Consider the following 16,617-nt stretch of genomic DNA (forward strand, 5'->3'; position numbering starts at 1 on the left):
GGAGTCCGCTACGGCCGCCAGCAGTCGGGCACGCGACGACTTCGGTCCACTGTGGTTCGGCATGAGGCGCGTGACGGCTTCCGCGACCTTCATGGCCTTCGCTGCAGCCTGCTGAACGTGCGGCAACCATGACAGGTGGTCGTGCAACCAAACTCCAAGATAACGGATGGAGCGCTGGGATTGCACGACCACACCTCCGATGTTGATGCTCACGACCGGATGACGCTTCAGGGTGGAGATGAGCGTCATTTCCGTCTTCTCTGGCGCCAACGAGAGACGGTTCCGGTCCAGCCAGTCCATGATTACCGCGATGGCTCGTTCAGCAGTCGAGGAAGCGGCTTGGGGTGTCGTTGCGGGGACCAAGACGACAAGGTCATCAGCGTAGCCAATAACCTCGGCCCCCTCAGGCAACTGGACACCCAGGACCCCGTCGTACAGCACGTTCCAAAGCGTGGGTCCCAAAATGGAACCCTGTGGAACGCCCGCACTGATGTTACGCTCGACAGGGCCCTCGCTGGTGTCGATAACCAGCCGCCGGTCCTCGAAATAGCTCCTCAGTATCTGCTGCAGCGATGACGGTACCCCCTTGTCCCTCAGCGCGTTGGCGATGGCTTGCCAGGGCGCAGAGTTAAAGGCGTTGCGGATATCAAGTGCCACCACCATCAGGCAGCGCTTGTCTCGGGCGTTGGTGCGGCGAAAGGACATGGCCGTCCTGCCCGCTTCGACAACGCGCTGGATCGCACTGATGGTGGATCTGCCTCGCCGGAAACCGTACTGCCCGTCCGACAGCCGTTCCGCATCTGGTTCCTCCAGGAACTCGTTGAGGCGGTTAAGAATTAGGCGCTCCAACACCTTGCCGAGTGCGTCGAGCATACACAGCGGCCGGTAGGAGGAGCTTTCCCCGGGAGGCTTGCCAGGCTTTGGCAACAGTACCAGTCGTTGCCTCTTCCAGGGCGCTGGAAACGCACCCCGGTCCAGGCAGTCCTGGTACAAACGGACGAAAACCTCCGGGTACTTCCTAATGGCCGTCTTAACCGCCGCGTTGGGGATACCGTCCAGTCCAGGCGCTTTCCGGTTCGCCATCGATCCCACGATGGACAACAGCTCGCCCACGGTGACAGGGGTCAACGAAGAACTCCGCTCCTCGGTGTCGACGCTCGATGATTCAGCGTCCGGCCAGTCAACAGGCGGATGTGTCGGGAACAGATCGTTGGCTATCCGCTCCAACACGACACGGTCAGTCTCAGGTGGCACGAAGCAGCCACGAAGACGAGACATGACCACCCGATAACCGGCCCCAAACTCGTTGGTTTCCGCCTGTTGAATCAGCTCATCGAGCTGCGCTCGCTTGCTGGCCCGGACAGCCTTCTCGACGGCTCTCCTCGCCGACCGATGATGTGCAGCCACGATGCTGCGCTCCTGCAGGTCGGTGGTATGAAGCATCCGCTCGTGCACGGCCGCACACTCCTCCCGAAGACGCAAGATCTCCGGAGTCCACCAGAAGAGGTCTCGATGGGGGTCACGATGCGACATGGTGACGCGCTCCATCGTGTCGTCGCATGCATCTAGCATGGCGTCGACCATCCCCTCCTGGCTGACGGCTCGTTCCGGAAAACCGGCCGTCTGGAGTGCGGCTGCGAATGCCTCCACCGAAAACTGCGTCGTCTTCCATCTCCGGCCAGCGTGCCGAAACGTGGTGGATGACGAAGAGGACCCCTGTCCCCGCTGACGATGCTGCTGCTGTTGTCGTTGCTGCCTCCCGTTCAGGTGACGATGCTGCTGCTGCAGGTGCTGCTGCTGCTGGTGCTGCTGCTGCTGGTGCTGCTGCTGTTGTCGTCGCTGCTGGTCGAGAGTTGGAGGCCCCACGGTGAAGAAAATGTACCGGTGGTCCGACGCCGTATAGTGGCACGAAGTGGTGTTCGCTGCCACCTCCCAAGTGTCTGGACGAGCAATGGATGCGCTCGCGAAAGACACATCCACGACACTGGGAGTGGCGACTCCGTTGCCCACGAACGTCGGGACCGATCCTTGGTTCAGGATCACAAGCCCAAGCTGCCGGATTGTGTCCAGCAGCTCTTCACCGCGCCGGGTGGTACGTTGGCTACCCCACTCCTCATTCCAGGCGTTGAAATCGCCTGCCAGGACGATGCGAGGGTGGGGTTGGGCCTCCAACTCCACCGCCTCCAGAAGTTGCTCGAACTCGCCGGCGTTGAGACGTGGAGGGGCGTAACAGCTGATGAAGACCACCCCTCCAATCTGCGCAGCAGCCAACCCGGGCATGGCACAGCGCCAGACCCGCTGGATTGGAAGGTGGCCGGTTGCCACCACAGCTGCTCTCCCCGACGAATCCACCGTCCAGTTACCGCTGCCCTCTGGAGGTCGATACACCTCTGACAGCAGCAGCACGTCGACCCGCTTCGTGCGGGCTGTTTGCAGGGCCAGATCCTGGGCAGTGCGTCCACCACCCAGGTTGACCTGCATCACCCTCACTACACCCGACACTGTTGACCTTGTCGGCACGATGAGTGGCCCACTCGATGGGGCCCCTGACAGACAATGCACTTAGCTGCCGACGTGCACTGACTAACGCGGTGGCCTACCTCGCCACACTGCAAACACTGACCCGTCCGGTCAGTTGAAGAGCGGCAGTCCCGCGCCAGGTGCCCCATCAGCAGGCAACGGAAGCAACGCTGACGGTCGAGCGGCTTCTTCGGCACTTCACGGATCCCGCTGACACATTGGCAGAGTGTCAGCTTCTGACCAATGAGACTCCGTGCCTTGGCCAGTGGAAGTCGAACTCGCGCTCGCTTAGTACCATCACGGAGCTCCCAAAGCTCGACGTAAGTGATGCCAGCCGCTGCTCCCAGCTTCTCCTCAATGGCAAGCTTCACGTCACTCTCTTGGGCCAGAGAGTCGACGTTGGTGATGAGAAGCTCACCCATCTCCGTCACCACTCGTGCCTCGCCGTCCTCACCTAGCGCTAGCTGGATCCGGCGAGCCAGCTCCGCGCTATCGACGTTCTTCCGCAACGGTACAAGCAGATGACCTTGCACGGTCCGGCGCCCCATGCCGATGTCTGCCCTGACGTCCTGCAGCTCCTGAGATGTACGCAGCTTCACGTACATCTCTGTCCAGGTTTTGTCCGAACCTGGGACCACCGCAATGCGGTCAGGACGCGGAGGACGCCCCTTAGACTGGGCACGATGCTGCTGATGTTGTTGCTGCTGACTCTGCTGCTGCTGCTGGCGCATCTGAGGTGGCCGGTACGGCTGGCCCACCTGCTGCGGTTGCTGCTGCTGCTGAGTCGAACGTTGCGATCGGCTCTTCCGACCGCTCACGACCGTAGCCCAGGACATCTGCTGCTGTTGCCGCTGCTGCTGACGTTGCGGTTGCTGCTGCTGCTGCTGCTGCTGGCCATTAGCCGACACTGCGACCGTCCGTCGCTGCGGCTGTGGCTGGCTGCGCTGCTGCTGCTGCTGCTGCTGCTGCTGCTGCCGCTGTTGTTGTTGCTGCTGCCGCTGCTGCTGCTGCTGCCGCTGCTGCTGCTGCTGCTGCTGCTGCTGCTGCTGCAGTTGCGAAGCTTTCTTCGCACGGTTGCGCTGCTGCCGGCTGCGTTTTGTCCTGGCACTGCCCTGACCAACAGGCTGTGCCGAGGAATGAAGCGCCGTCAAGGAACGCATGCCCTCTTGAAGCGCTTCCAGCGTACACTTCAGGGCCACTTCACGTTCCCGGCTAAGTCGCAGCTCTTCCGTCAGCGACTCGATCTGTTTGGCGAAGTTCTCCAGCATCTTGTGCTGGAAAGCCAGCACCGACGCTTCGCCATCGTCGTGGGGAGCCACGGTTGAAGACATCTCCCCTGCCGCTACCACTGGCGGCACCACCGTCTGCTCGAGAAGAGAGGCGTCGGAAAATTCCGCATCGTCCTCCTCCTCGGAATTATCAGCCTCGGACGGAACCGCCACCGTTGGTCCGGCCGGCCGTGGTGTCTCCGGTAAAGGGGAAGGGGTATCGGACCGCTTCCGAGGCGTGGACGACGACCGCACCCCGGAACGAAGCACCCGCCCCTCCATTCTCCGCTCCTTTCACAAAAAACCGCCTGCACGAATCGTTCAGACGGAACAAGGGAATATTCCCTTCAACATCTGCCAAGGTAACGACCGTCCGTCGCTAGAGCCCCTTTGGCATATTTCCCGTCCGCGGATCGCAAGAATAAAAAAACTCCCACTTTTTTCTTTATTAAAAACAATTTCGCAAGAGAAAACCGCAAGAATAAGAATTTTTAATAAATTCCGCAATAGATTCAAGAAAACGCCAAAAAACGGGTTCGTCGCCTGCTGACGCGTTGAAGTCTCTCGTTTTGGCGTTCCCGGGGAAGGATTCGGAGCCAAAGAACCGTTCCCGGTCTCCTGCTAAGCGTTCCCGGTCTCCGGCTGCGCGTTCTCACTCTCTGACCGCTAAGCGCCGGAAAGGTATGCAATTCGCATCGAGTTTTATAGCACCGTAACGCTTCGTAACGCTGGTGTCCCGGCTAAGCGCTACCGCTACCGGTCACTGGTGGCGCTGCAGACGTCGAAGAGAAGGTGGTTGCTGTCTTCGCTGGAAGTTGCGGAACCCGCCACGGGTGGCGCTGTCGTCATAAAAAGGGAGCTTTTACGTTGGGTTGTTGTCCTCACTGCTCGAAAACGCTTCGTGGTGTTGTTGATGACACAAACACACGCGACGACACACCTGACGCCACCGTACCACGCTGTTGCACGCACTTTCACGTCGAGTTTTTACTGTTTATCTCTTTTTAAAAGCACTTTACGTCGCTGGAAAACGATAGTTTATGCTCCCTAGCATGTGTTTTACCACTTTTCCAATGTTCTAACACGGTATTTCGATATTTATTCGCCACTGAAGTTCCCCATACAAAGTGTATGGGGACACTTTAAACTGAGTTTTAGCGCAGTAAATTGAAGTAAAACGATTTCCTTTTTCAATATTCGCTAAGAATGACACTCAATTCGCCCTTTTCGACTATTGTTCCGCTATTTATAAGCACTTTTGCACAATATTTTTGCAAAAAATACGGAGCGACACAAAGCACGTCTAAACTGCTGGCTTGACACAGGGATAACTATTACAGGGATAACTGGCTTGTGGCCGCCAAGCGTTCATAGCGACGTGGCTTTTTGATCCTTCGATGTCGGCTCTTCCTATCATTGTAAAGCAAAATTTACCAAGCGTAGGATTGTTCACCCTTTCAAGGGAACGTGAGCTGGGTTTAGACCGTCGTGAGACAGGTTAGTTTTACCCTACTGGTGTGCATTGTTTGTCGCTATCTTAACGGAATTCCTGTGCAGTACGAGAGGAACCACAGGTACGGACCACTGGCTCAATACTAGTTCGAACGGACTATGGTATGACGCTACGTCCGCTGGATTATGCCTGAACGCCTCTAAGGTCGTATCCAATCCGAGCTGATAGCGCTTCTTATACCCATTAGGTGGTCGTAAGCTAGCGGGCCTAACAACCCTCCGAGAACCGTCCGTGCTGTCCATTGGCACACTGGCGTCTCATCCCCGCTTACTACTAGGCCGCAAAGGGCGGGTTCGCGCTGCACGTGTTAGTACCATACATGTTGGGAACACCGGTGGACGAGCTTGCCGACTGTGGATAGCACTAGTTTCGACACCTACGACCGCCCGCAAACGACGGGACTACAGGCTGGGAGCTTCAAGTTGTAGAGATGCGTTCGCATCGATCCTCTCAGGCGACCCATGCTTGGTGGTTAGTGCTTGCGCGTGCGCGCCCCGTGTGTGCTGGAATTGGCCAACCAGTGCACATTGGTGGTGCGTACCGTGACTTGCACCATGTGACGAGAGTGTTGAAGAACACTGTGTGGTGACTCTATGCCTATGTGATGGGGTGCTTGTAACACACGACCGAACCGACGGCTCGTTGGATGGTCACGACAGTGTGGTGCAGGTGCGCCCATGTGTAACGAATACATTGAGTGCCGTTGGAGGTTAGCGGTTGGTCGGTTGCATGCTACAACTTCGCGTTGTACATGGGCTGGCCGCTGCGCTTCCTTCGGGTTGCCACTTGATGTTGATAGGGTTGATGTATTGTGTTCGTTGACTTTTGGTTCATTCCAAAAGTCTTCGGACTTAGATAATTTTACAAGTGTCGGCGCTCTCGGACCGAAAATAAGAAGACAACTAAGAAGAAAAAGAGAAAGAAGCTAATAGTGGAAAGTATTCTTCTTCAAAGAAGGAACAAAAATTTTACAAGTGTTGAAAAATTTCCTAAGTCCAGAAAATTTTCTAAGTCCAGAAAATTTTCTAAGTCCCACAAAATGGAACATGATGAAGAAGATACAGAAGTTGAAAATTTTTCTAAGTCCAAAAAATTTTCTAAGTCCAGAAAATTTTCTAAGTCCAAAGTGTTGAAACAATTTCCAAAGGCCCATAGGTTGCACTGAATTTTCCTAAGTTGGCCACAAGTACCCATGAGGTATCGAGAAGGTTCACCCGAAGGACATAATATGTCCCAAAGTACCGATAGGGTACCCACAAATAGCACCGCGTTGGCCTAAGTTGGCCAAAAGTACCGATAGAGTACCCACAAATAGCACTGAGTTGGCCTAAGTTGGCCAAAAGTACCGATAGAGTACCCACAAATAGCACCGAATGGGCCTAAGTTGGCCAAAAGTACCGATAGAGTACCCACAAGAAGCACTGAGTTGGCCTAAGTTGGCCAAAAGTACCGATAGAGTACCCACAAATAGCACCCAGTTGGCCTAAGTTGGCCAAAAGTACCGATAGAGCACCCACAAATAGCACCGAGTGGGCCTAACATGGCCAAAAGTACCGATAGAGTACCCACAAATAGCACCGAGTGGGCCTAACATGGCCAAAAGTACCGATAGAGTACCCACAAAGAGCACCCCATGGGCCTAAGTTGGCCAAAAGTACCGATAGAGTACCCACAAATAGCACCGAATGGGCCTAACATGGCCAAAAGTACCGATAGAGCACCCACATATAGCACCGAATGGGCCTAACATGGCCAAAAGTACCGATAGAGCACCCACATATAGCACCCCATTGGCCTAAGTTGGCCAAAAGTACCGATAGAGTACCCACAAAGAGCACCCAATTGGCCTAAGTTGGCCAAAAGTACCGCCAAGTAGCACCATAGAGGCCCGAGTAGAGCGAAATGTGGGCCAAATTGAACATTTGAAAATTTTTACAAGTCCAGAAAATTTTCTAAGTCCAGAAAATTTTCTAAGTCCAAAGAGTTGGACAAATTTCCTTAGGCCCAAAGGTTGCACTGAATGTTCCTAAGTTGGCCATCAGTACCCATGAAGTATCGCGAAGGTTCACCCGAAAGACACAATATGCCCTAAAGTACCCACAGAGTACCCACAAGTTGCACCCAATTGGCCTAAGTTGGCCAGAAGTACCGACAAGTACCACCATAGAAGCCCGAGTAGAGCGAAATGTGGGCCAAAGTACCGAGTAGTTGCCACAAATGCCCAAATGGATACCAAAATGTGGTACCAAGTACCTAACTGTTGCAACAAATGCTAGCTTTCTGAGCAAAAGCTGTGGACCAATTTCGTAGAAGAACCGCCTAGGCGAAAAGGCAAAAATCGCCGAAGCTGGCCCGCTCGCAGAGCTCGCGGGCCAGGAGATACTCATAGGGCGCTTTACTAGAGTGGGGAACTTGAGAATTTTTGTGTCCGAGACTTTGGGCAACTTCGCGGCCGCCCCCTTAAAGTAAAAGATTTTCTCTGGGTGCCTAAAATTCGCAATTCCCGCAAAGTCGGGAAGACGTTAAAGTTTTTGCCCAAAAAATGGCCATCGATTTAAGGTGATTTTCCAATAAGAAAATTTTTCCTAAGATGAATTTTTTCGAATATTTCCTAAACTAAGCGTCGGAGCACATGGCCGTGGAGGAACTTTTGGTAGCTTTTGGCAAGGGCTATCGGATGAAATAATGCGAAAGGCCATCGGAGCGATATTGGATAAATGCGGGCCCATAAACGTACCTAAGAAGTGAAAATTGGTACCTTGCACGCAGGATGCAAGAAATGCTTGAGTGTTAACCATCATCGGTACCAAGTACCTAGGTTATATCGAGTGCGTAGATGGAAGTCGGTACCAAAGGGAAACCTTCCTAGGCTAGGTGCACGCAAGTGAGTATGGATCGATCAGTAGAAAGATGGGAAGCCATAGGAAACCTTCCTAGGCTAGGTGCACGCAAGTGAGTATGGATCGATCAGTAGAAAGATGGGAAGCCATAGGAAACCTTCCTAGGCTAGGTGCACGCAAGTGAGTATGGATCGATCAGTAGAAAGATGGGAAGCCCAAGGAAACCTTCCTAGGCTAGGTGCACGCAAGTGAGTATGGATCGATCAGTAGAAAGATGGGAAGCCCAAGGAAACCTTCCTAGGCTAGGTGCACGCAAGTGAGTATGGATCGATCAGTAGAAAGATGGGAAGCCATAGGAAACCTTCCTAGGCTAGGTGCACGCAAGTGAGTATGGATCGATCAGTAGAAAGATGGGAAGCCATAGGAAACCTTCCTAGGCTAGGTGCACGCAAGTGAGTATGGATCGATCAGTAGAAAGATGGGAAGCCATAGGAAACCTTCCTAGGCTAGGTGCACGCAAGTGAGTATGGATCGATCAGTAGAAAGATGGGAAGCCATAGGAAACCTTCCTAGGCTAGGTGCACGCAAGTGAGTATGGATCGATCAGTAGAAAGATGGGAAGCCATAGGAAACCTTCCTAGGCTAGGTGCACGCAAGTGAGTATGGATCGATCAGTAGAAAGTGGGAAGCCCAAGGAAACCTTCCTAGGCTAGGTGCACGCAAGTGAGTATGGATCGATCAGTAGAAAGATGGGAAGCCATAGGAAACCTTCCTAGGCTAGGTGCACGCAAGTGAGTATGGATCGATCAGTAGAAAGATGGGAAGCCATAGGAAACCTTCCTAGGCTAGGTGCACGCAAGTGAGTATGGATCGATCAGTAGAAAGATGGGAAGCCATAGGAAACCTTCCTAGGCTAGGTGCACGCAAGTGAGTATGGATCGATCAGTAGAAAGATGGGAAGCCCAAGGAAACCTTCCTAGGCTAGGTGCACGCAAGTGAGTATGGATCGATCAGTAGAAAGATGGGAAGCCCAAGGAAACCTTCCTAGGCTAGGTGCACGCAAGTGAGTATGGATCGATCAGTAGAAAGATGGGAAGCCATAGGAAACCTTCCTAGGCTAGGTGCACGCAAGTGAGTATGGATCGATCAGTAGAAAGATGGGAAGCCATAGGAAACCTTCCTAGGCTAGGTGCACGCAAGTGAGTATGGATCGATCAGTAGAAAGATGGGAAGCCATAGGAAACCTTCCTAGGCTAGGTGCACGCAAGTGAGTATGGATCGATCAGTAGAAAGTGGGAAGCCCAGTACCAAATGCCCTAGTGAAGACCGTAAACGAATATCATGAACCGAGAAGGAGCACCAAATGCCCTAGTGAAGACCGTAAACGAATATCATGAACCGAGAAGGAGCACCAAATGCCCTAGTGAAGACCGTAAACGAATATCATGAACCGATAAGGAGCACCAAATGCCCTAGTGAAGACCGTAAACGAATATCATGAACCGATAAGAGGCACCAAATGCCCTAGTGAAGACCGTAAACGAATATCATGAACCGATAAGAGGCACCAAATGCCCTAGTGAAGACCGTAAACGAATATCATGAACCGATAAGGAGCACCAAATGCCCTAGTGAAGACCGTAAACGAATATCATGAACCGAGAAGTAGCAACGAATGCCTGAAAATGTACCAAGTCCTCGGTATAGAGTAACGAGAGTTAACCGCCGTGATGTATGCAATGTGGGCAGCCATTGCATGGGTTCTGGACTTGGTTCGCGAATAACTTTTTTGCTAGACATCGGACAAAGTTGACGTGGAAGAACGAAATGTAGCATTTGATGCCACCTATCCAAAACTTTTTCAAGATTGAAGATCCGATCGATACAGCCTGAGTTATAGGCAAAAGTTGGTGCAAAATTGAGCATTTTTAATGGTGAAAAATCGGTACTCCTCGAATAGCTCCTGTTGGAAGCATCGGACCACATGGTCGTGGAGGAACATATTGTAGCGCGCGGTGTCAAGTATCGACACCCAAAACCGCATGTCCGATGGACGGAAAATGACCAAGTTATAGTGAAAACTTGGTTGCACCAAATTCCCGAAGAAGTGCAACGAGAAGGTGAATGCGATGGTTGTTCGTCGAATAGCTCCGGCCACAGACATGGTAGCGATTAGTGGTGCATGGAAGAAATCTAGCCACAAGTGCCATCTACCCATGGCCAGAAGAAAGTGTGGCCATATCTTGGATACCGGCGGAGCTATGGGGCAAATACGGGCCAACAATGGTGCCAGGTGGACCAAAAATCCGACCAAGTGCGCGATGCGCTTTCGTGAATAGCTCCGGCCACAGACATGGTAGCGATTAGTGGTGCATGGAAGAAATCTAGCCACAAGTGCCATCTACCCATGGCCAGAAGAAAGTGTGGCGCTATCTTGGATACCGGCGGAGCTATGGGGCAAATATGGGCCAAAAATGGTGCAAGTTGGACCAAAAATCCGAAAAAGTACCTAGGTAAATGCGATGGTTGTTCGTCGAATAGCTCCGGCCACAGACATGGTAGCGATTAGTGGTGCATGGAAGAAATCTAGCCACAAGTGCCATCTACCCACGGCCAGAAGAAAGTGTGGCCATATCTTGGATACCGGCGGAGCTATGGGGCAAATATGGGCCAAAAATGGTGCAAGTTGGACCAAAAATCCGAAAAAGTACCTAGGTAAATGCGATGGTTGTTCGTCGAATAGCTCCGGCCACAGACATGGTAGCGATTAGTGGTGCATGGAAGAAATCTAGCCACAAGTGCCATCTACCCATGGCCAGAAGAAAGTGTGGCCATATCTTGGATACCGGCGGAGCTATGGGGCAAATACGGGCCAACAATGGTGCCAGGTGGACCAAAAATCCGACCAAGTGCGCGATGCGCTTTCGTGAATAGCTCCGGCCACAGACATGGTAGCGATTAGTGGTGCATGGAAGAAATCTAGCCACAAGTGCCATCTACCCATGGCCAGAAGAAAGTGTGGCGCTATCTTGGATACCGGCGGAGCTATGGGGCAAATATGGGCCAAAAATGGTGCAAGTTGGACCAAAAATCCGAAAAAGTACCTAGGTAAATGCGATGGTTGTTCGTCGAATAGCTCCGGCCACAGACATGGTAGCGATTAGTGGTGCATGGAAGAAATCTAGCCACAAGTGCCATCTACCCATGGCCAGAAGAAAGTGTGGCCATATCTTGGATACCGGCGGAGCTATGGGGCAAATATGGGCCAAAAATGGTGCAAGTTGGACCAAAAATCCGAAAAAGTACCTAGGTAAATGCGATGGTTGTTCGTCGAATAGCTCCGGCCACAGACATGGTAGCGATTAGTGGTGCATGGAAGAAATCTAGCCACAAGTGCCATCTACCCATGGCCAGAAGAAAGTGTGGCCATATCTTGGATACCGGCGGAGCTATGGTGCAAATACGGGCCAAAAATGGTGCAAGTTGGACCAAAAATCCGACCAAGTGCGCGAGACGCTTTCGTGAATAGCTCCGGCCACAGACATGGTAGCGATTAGTGGTGCATGGAAGAAATCTAGCCACAAGTGCCATCTACCCATGGCCAGAAGAAAGTGTGGCGCTATCTTGGATACCGGCGGAGCTATGGGGCAAATATGGGCCAAAAATGGTGAAGTTGGACCAAAAATCCGACCAAGTGCGCGAGGCGCTTTCGTGAATAGCTCCGGCCACAGACATGGTAGCGATTAGTGGTGCATGGAAGAAATCTAGCCACAAGTGCCATCTACCCATGGCCAGAAGAAAGTGTGGCGCTATCTTGGATACCGGCGGAGCTATGGGGCAAATATGGGCCAAAAATGGTGAAGTTGGACCAAAAATCCGACCAAGTGCGCGAGGCGCTTTCGTGAATAGCTCCGGCCACAGACATGGTAGCGATTAGTGGTGCATGGAAGAAATCTAGCCACAAGTGCCATCTACCCATGGCCAGAAGAAAGTGTGGCGATATCTTGGATACCGGCGGAGCTATGGGGCAAATACGGGCCAAAAATGGGTAAACTTGTACGGTCCAAAGCCAAGGGTAAATTTTTTTATTCCTCTAATAACTTCTACCACAGACATTGAATCGGTTCGTGATGTATGGATGAAATGTAGCAAACAGTTGGAACTACCCATAAAATCTTAAAGATTGACGATCCAATGCATAGAACCGGAGTAATGTGCGATACTTGGTGAAAAATCGAGTGAAAAATTAACTATAAACTGTTTTTGGCCCATAACTCGAATACTAGACATCGGAAGGGGGGGTCGTAGAACGATTTTTTGTTGCCCTATCGATTCCCTATCGAACGAGCAAAAGTTGTTTTTTTGACCAAAAAGTACCCCCACTCTAGTAAAATTGGCCTGATTTTACTAGTCCCCGGTACCCGTACAGGCAAAATGAGCAAAATGCTCAAGTATGAATGGTTTTTGGCCCATAACTCGAATACTAGACGTCGCAGGGGGGTGTCGTGGAACAATTTTTGGTAGCCCTTGAAATTATCTATCGAATGACATATACTTGATTTTTGGCCAAAAAGTTCCCTAGACTAGTAAAAATCGCATCATTTTACTAGAGTCGGGTACCCTGGACGAAAAACCGCTATAGTTGCGGTTTTTGGCTAATAACTCGAATACTAGACGTCGCAGGGGGGTGTCGTGGAACAATTTTTGGTAGCCCTTGAAATTATCTATCGAATGACATATACTTGATTTTTGGCCAAAAAGTTCCCTAGACTAGTAAAAATCGCATCATTTTACTAGAGTCGGGTACCCTGGACGAAAAACCGCTATAGTTGCGGTTTTTGGCTAATAACTCGAATACTAGACGTCGCAGGGGGGTGTCGTGGAACAATTTTTGGTAGCCCTTGAAATTATCTATCGAATGACATATACTTGATTTTTGGCCAAAAAGTTCCCTAGACTAGTAAAAATCGCATCATTTTACTAGAGTCGGGTACCCTGGACGAAAAACCGCTTAAGTTGCGGTTTTTGGCTAATAACTCGAATACTAGACGTCGCAGGGGGGTGTCGTGGAACAATTTTTGGTAGCCCTTGAAATTATCTATCGAATGACATATACTTGATTTTTGGCCAAAAAGTTCCCTAGACTAGTAAAAATCGCATCATTTTACTAGAGTCGGGTACCCTGGACGAAAAACCGCTTAAGTTGCGGTTTTTGGCTAATAACTCGAATACTAGACGTCGCAGGGGGGTGTCGTGGAACAATTTTTGGTAGCCCTTGAAATTATCTATCGAATGACATATACTTGATTTTTTGACCAAAAAGTTCCTAGACTAGTAAAAATCGCATCATTTTACTAGAGTCGGGTACCCTGTACGAAAAACCGCTATAGTTGCGGTTTTTGGTCAATAACTCGAATACTAGACGTCGGAGGGGGGTGCCGTAGAACAATTTTTTGTAGCCCTTGAAATTACCTTTCGAATGATATATAGTGGTTTTTTGGTCAAACAGTGACCCCGAGACTAGTAACCCTCCATACACAAAACCGCCTAAAAAGTTTTGGTTTTGCAAAATTTTGAAAAGTGCGTCAAAAAAATTTTTTCAAAAAGTACCAAATCGTGATCAGAACTCACTATAGACCATAAAAAGTGAAATCCGATGGTCATTTGCAACACTTGGTCAATCGAGAAAAATTTCACTTTTTTACTAGAGTCGGGTACCCTGAACGAAAAATCGCTCAAGTGATGGTTTTTGGCCAATAACTCGAATACTAGACGTCGGAGGGGGGTGCCGTAGAACAATTTTTTGTAGCCCTTGAAATTACCTTTCGAATGATATATAGTGGTTTTTCGGTCAAACAGTGACCCCGAGACTAGTAACCCTCCATACACAAAACCGCCTACAAAAACTTTGTTTTGAAAAATTTTGAAAAGTTCAAAAAAATTTTTTTTTCAAAAACTACTAAAACGTGATAAGAACTTACTATAGACCATGAAAAGTGATATCCGATGATAATTTGCAAAAGTTGGTAACTAGTAAAAAATTTCACTTTTTTACTAGAGTCGGTGCAACGAGAAAAAAAAAGTCCGTGATGGAGAAAAATGGCACGTTTTCCACGCCTGTACGCTTTCGTTTTCTATATAGGGGGTAGGTGAGCCAGAAGCATGAATTTGACTGAGTACGTATCTTTATGAATTGGGCCCTTCTAAATCGATTGAGACTACCCCCAGGACGATCGGACGACTGCTTCTGGCTCAAAATGTGGTTTTTAGATTTTGATCGTCAATTATGAGAGAAAAAATCGATTAGAAGTAAAGATACGAAATGCTTGGTCTAAGTTGGGAAACGACTTCGGATATTTGTTGGACGTTGTCGTAGAAGGTCCGAGGACCAAGGAAAAGTGATTTCCAAGTGGATTTATGCACTATTAGTCGATGGTAAGATGTGAAATTAGTAGAACTTACCATACAGTTTGCGAAGTTGAAGCAATCGGTTGGTGAATATGGTACTGTCTGTCCAATTTGGTGGTTCGGAATGAGTGAAACGATGTTGATGATGGATAGACGTTCCGATTGCCCCCGATCGGGGAACATATAGTGGTCTTTAAGGTCCAAGTACCTATGTTTTGGTAAGCAGAACTGAGAGTTAAAGGATGAAAGTCGGCCATTCCTAATATCATCCTATCGGTGGTTCGCGAGTTGTTTGAGGACCGGAGCAGCTCGCGATGAAACGGTCCTAGGGTATTGGTTATCCATCCAAGGAAGAGTAAATGCGATCCTAGATGTGTGTCGTTGGCCGTTCTACCGGTATCGCCTATCGATGAGATATCGACGGGCATGCCTTACTCGAAAGTTGAATTCTAGGATCGATGGTCAAACAGACCTATGAGCGATAAACCAAACTGAACACGTATTGATGTCGGCTTTTCCTATCATTTGATGCCGCAGGTTGTTTAGGGACCGGAGCAACTTGCGGCCGAGACGGTCCCCGGGGGTTTCTTTCTCCAAGGAGTGGAAACTATTAAGCAAGAGTTGTAGCAAGATACGATCCTCTGATGTGTCGTTGGCCGTTCATGCGGTATCGCCTGTCGATGAGATATCGATGGGCATGCCTTACTCTCCCGACTGGATTACTGAGAGTTTAATCAGGGATCGATGGTCAAACAGACCAATGAGCGATAAACCAAACTGAACACATATTGATGTCGGCATTTCCTATCATTTGTCGCAGGTTGTTTAGGGACCGGAGCAGCTTGCGACCGAGACGGTCCCCGGGGGTTTCTTTCTCCAAGGAGAAGAAACGATTAAGCAAAAGTTGTAGCAAGATACGATCCTCTGATGTGTCGTTGGCCGTTCAAGCGGTATCGCCTGTCGATGAGATATCGATGGGCATGCCTTACTCTCCCGACTGGATTACTGAGAGTTTAATCAGGGATCGATGGTCAAACAGACCAATGAGCGATAAACCAAACTGAACACATATTGATGTCGGCATTTCCTATCATTTGTCGCAGGTTGTTTAGGGACCGGAGCAGCTTGCGACCGAGACGGTCCCCGGGGGTTTCTTTCTCCAAGGAGAAGAAACGATTAAGCAAAAGTTGTAGCAAGATACGATCCTCTGATGTGTCGTTGGCCGTTCAAGCGGTATCGCCTGTCGATGAGATATCGATGGGCATGCCTTACTCTCCCGACTGGATTACTGAGAGTTTAATCAGGGATCGATGGTCAAACAGACCAATGAGCGATAAACCAAACTGAACACATATTGATGTCGGCATTTCCTATCATTTGTCGCAGGTTGTTTAGGGACCGGAGCAGCTTGCGACCGAGACGGTCCCCGGGGGTTTCTTTCTCTAAGGAGTGGAAACGATTAAGCAAAAGTCGTAGCAATAATCGATCACCTGATGTGTCGTTGGCCGTTCTTGCGGTATCGCCTGTCGATGAGATATCGATGGGCATGCCTTACTCTCCTGACTGTTTAATTGAGAGTTATAATCAGGGATCGATGGTCAAAAAGACCTATGAGCGATAAACCAAACTGAACACGTATTGATGTCGGCATTTCCTATCATTTGTCGCAGGTTGTTTGGGGACCGGAGCAGCTTGCGACCGAGACGGTCCCTTCCCGAAAGATGGTGAACCGAGTCGTCTGGCGTAAAAACCGGACGACTCGAAAGGGCTTGACCCTTTCAAGTGAGCGATAATCACATTCTACGCTCAGTTCGACAGCTACAAGGCAATCACTCGCTATGTTCAGAGCTAATACATGCAACATGCCGGCATTGTTTCCACCGACGCATGGATTCAAGACTGGTGCACTTATTAGTTAAACCGTTCGCCTCCGGGTGTTTCGAGTTCAAGTCTGGATGAGGATTGATCTTGCTGGTAATAGCTTGAGCCCCTGAATAAGGGGTCGAAGCGTACATCTTGAGACCATGTACAACATATTACCAAATCGGCACCATGGGTTCGGGTGCAA

The sequence above is a fragment of the Anopheles funestus genome (genome assembly GCF_943734845.2).
Source record: "Anopheles funestus chromosome X unlocalized genomic scaffold, idAnoFuneDA-416_04 X_unloc_72, whole genome shotgun sequence".
Lineage (NCBI taxonomy): Eukaryota > Metazoa > Arthropoda > Insecta > Diptera > Culicidae > Anopheles > Anopheles funestus.